Below are 3,748 nucleotides of genomic sequence, written 5' to 3'. Positions count from 1 at the left end.
TTGAATGCGCAATATAGGTATAAGGATCTTACTCATATGAAATTGTGAGTTATGATATATGGTGGCAATACATATTATGGTGCTTTAAGTAGCTAGTTTGTGATATCCATTGTAAGTGACTTTAGTGATTTGTAGTTTATTTGTAGAATTTCATCTTTAACAATATACTTGAACTTCAAATTTAATGTTTTAATCCCTTGTTGCAATACTAGAACTTGAGGTAATTATCATTTTATTATAAATTTGGCTCCTTGCTATGTTGCTATCGCTATGTTGTGGTGGTTTGCCTATTTTGAAAGAATGTGTACTTATATTAGGAATAACTTAAAAAACATTAAGGACATTGAGAACCCCAATTAATTGGGGACACAATGATTGTGGTTGGTAAAGTGAACACAAAAATTGCTTGTTGCACATGAAACTTGAGAGGGAGTGGCTTTATTTGGTTGGTCCTTGTTGCTAATGTTGTATTATCTTTTAAGTTTTTGAAGTGAAATAGTTTGTAGCCTTAAAGGAGAAGGTCGAGCAATTAAAACTTGGGCTCATAATCTTGAGGTGGTGGGTGTATCACTTGGTGAGACATATATACTCATGGTGTGAAAATTAGGCTCTTGTTTAAGCTATGTTGATTGGTATATCACTTGGTTGATTTATGTACTCACGCTCTTGCCCACTTGGATGCTTTCTATTTTGTGGGCATGGTTAGTGGAGAGGGTTCTTATGTAAACTCATGTTACTATTTATTTGGCTTGCATACTATCTTATTTGCACATTTAAACAATGCCATTATTTCTCTTGCTTGCTATCTTAGCTAATGTTTTTTTTTGTGTGGAGAGAGTGTGTCCTTTTTTCCTTTCGTGTGCGTTTGGTTTGGGTATATTATCTTAAAGAAAAATAGAAAAGAGATGCTTTTCTCGTGTATGTTTGGGCTTGTGTCTCATCTTGAAAAAGAAAATTGAGGTGATGAATGCATAGTAAGAACTCATGAAATGTTTTATGGACTATTGTTTTCAAGTTTTAAAGGTGTTTCAATGGACCATTGGTTGAGATAACTTTGGAGACCATCAATCTTTTCATTGCCTCAAATGCCTTGGATATATCTCCACTATGCATGCATGGCTAAGGTTGTGTAGGATGTAAAACTCACTTGTTTTCAAGATGGAGTGGATAATGAGTATTAGAATTATGCTATGGATGAAGAAATGGGTGCATTTATGGATAATGACACATGGGAGTTAGTGTTCTTATTTGAAAGTAAGAAAGCTATTGGTTGTAAATGGATTTTTGTATCAAACGGAAGGGAAGCCAAGGAGGAGGAGAAGGTGGTTGCGAGAGGCTATTAGAATGGAATAACATCATCATGATCAACAAGAGGGTTATCAGGAGCATTAGGTAAAGGTATATCGACCTTCGTACAAGAAAAGCGGAAGCTATCAACGGTGATTGCTAGGATCCCTAGGGGGGATAATACTTCTTGAGGCAATAGTCGTTAATAAGGAAGGGATTATTTGAAGCATCGATTATTTGGACTTGGATTGAGCCATTCAGATTGATGGCAAGTACCTAATAAGGACCCACCCAAAGTTGTGGAGGCTTGCTTAGAAACTTGTCAAATCGAGAATCATAAGCTAGGACTAAGTCGCCTTCCTTGAACTCCTGCTTGATGAGGCTGTCATGATAGAATTTTGTGTAAGCTTGCATGGCTTCCATGCACTATAGGGCCATCTTGCGGATCTTATCGAGACACTATGTACAAGAGATGACGTTGTAGGGACTTGTCATCTCCTAAGCGTTTGTTGATGGCCATGCATAGAGAGGGTACTTGGAGTTCAACTGGAAAGATGGCTTCTATTTCATACACCAATTGGGAAGGAGTTTGTCATGTAGTTGTCTTATGGGAGGTTCGGTACGCCTTGAGGGCCTCTATAAGCCGATCATCCTAATCACGACGATGTGCAGCTATTGTTTTTGTCAGAATCGAGCAAAGGATACGATTGGTGACTTTGACTTGGCCATTGGCTCTAGGGCAATAGGGTGTGGACGTACGGTGACGGATATTGTGCAGTTATGTCAACTCTTCCATGGTCTTATTAAGGAAGTGGGTATCTCAGTCAGACGAGCTCTACGGGACTGCTAAAACGGGTGATGATGTTCTCGTACAGAAACAAGGTCATGCTATTACCATCATCTCGCTTCAGATCTTTAACTTCACACCACTTGGTTACGTAGTCTCTGTACAAACCAAGATGTATCTATTTTGTTTTCTTTAGGTTGGCGGATCAATGGGGCTCGTAAAATTAATTCTCCACTTCTCAAACGGCTTCAGGGGAAGAATGGGTTGCAGGGGTATGTCACTAGATTTGGTAGGCTTTTCCATTCGTTGACATGCATAATGCTATTTACAGTAGTTATAGGTATCCTTGTGGAGGATTGGCCACCAATATCCTGTAAGTAAGGCCTTTTTGGTTGATGCTTCTCTTGCGAAGTGTCCACCACAGGGCTCATCATGGCATGCTTGTAATACTATGCTAAATTTTTCTCTTGCAACATATCTTCACAAGACTTCATCCTTGCTTTTCTTATACAGAGTATCTCCTAACAGGGTGTAGGGAGTTGATTTTAACAGAAGCTTCTTCCTCTCATGGCTCAAGATGCCAGGGGGATACTGTTGGGCTGCCAGGAGGTTGGCTATATCTGCATACCATGGGGTAATTGTTTCGACTAGAAACAAGAAAGCATCAGGAAGGTCTGGATCATCTTAATCGTCTTTATACTCACTTTGAGGGATTTGCGAAAGGTGGTCAACTAGGATATGAGAGTGACTGGGTTTAGTAACCACTTCAAAGTCGAACTCTTGAAACAAAAGAAGTCATCTCATCATTCTTTCCTTTACGTCGGCCTTGTTTATAAGGAAGAACACGGCTTCATGGTCCATGTAGAATAACAGTAGATAATGTTGGAACTTCTCCAAAGCAAACACCATTGCTAGGCACTCAACCTTCGTGACTGTGTAGTTTCACTCTTTGTTGGTTACTTTTCGACTTGCATAATAGATTGGTTGGTCTAACTTAGAGGTGCCCTTTTGGTATAAGACTGCACCTAGGCCTTCAACTGAAGTATCAGTGTGCACACGGAATTTCTTCGTCCAATCAAGAGGTTACAGGACAAGTACTTTAATCAAACATAGCTTCAGGTTGTTGAACACTTCGTCATAATCAATGGTCCATGTAAACTCGACATCTTTCCTCAAGAGTTTATGCAAAGGGGCTACCTCAATTGTTTGAGGTTGGTTAGGGCTGTCAAGGCGGTAATTTTCTCAATCTTAGCAAGATCTGTTATGTAAAGACAATATGACTCAGAAGAACTCTGGATGAGACGCCAAAGACACATTTGTCGAGGTTGAGAGAAATCCTATACTCTTGACATCTATTAAAATAGTTCTCTTAAGTGTTCCCAATGTTTACGAATTAGGCTATGGACACAAAAGTCATCAAGATACACCTCAATGAAATTATGTAAATGGTTATGGAAGGCAGCCATCATTACTCATTAGAAAGTAGCAGGAGCATTACAACAGAGCTCAAACAGCATCACTTTGTAAGCATAGGTTTCCCAGTCGGTTGTGAAGGTTGTTTTGGATTGATGTTCCTCTGCAATTTGGACTTGATTGTATCCGTTGAATCCATCCAAGAGGGAATAGAGTTCACGGCTTGCTATTGTGTCCAATAGTTGTTCTGTGAAAGGGATA

This window comes from Lygodium microphyllum, chromosome 12 (genome assembly GCF_053477565.2).
Source record: "Lygodium microphyllum isolate KBCC chromosome 12, Lygodium_microphyllum_v1.1.10, whole genome shotgun sequence".
NCBI lineage: Eukaryota > Viridiplantae > Streptophyta > Polypodiopsida > Schizaeales > Lygodiaceae > Lygodium > Lygodium microphyllum.
The sequence above is the reverse complement of the archived record's forward strand: the minus strand, read 5'-3'. Positions refer to the sequence as shown.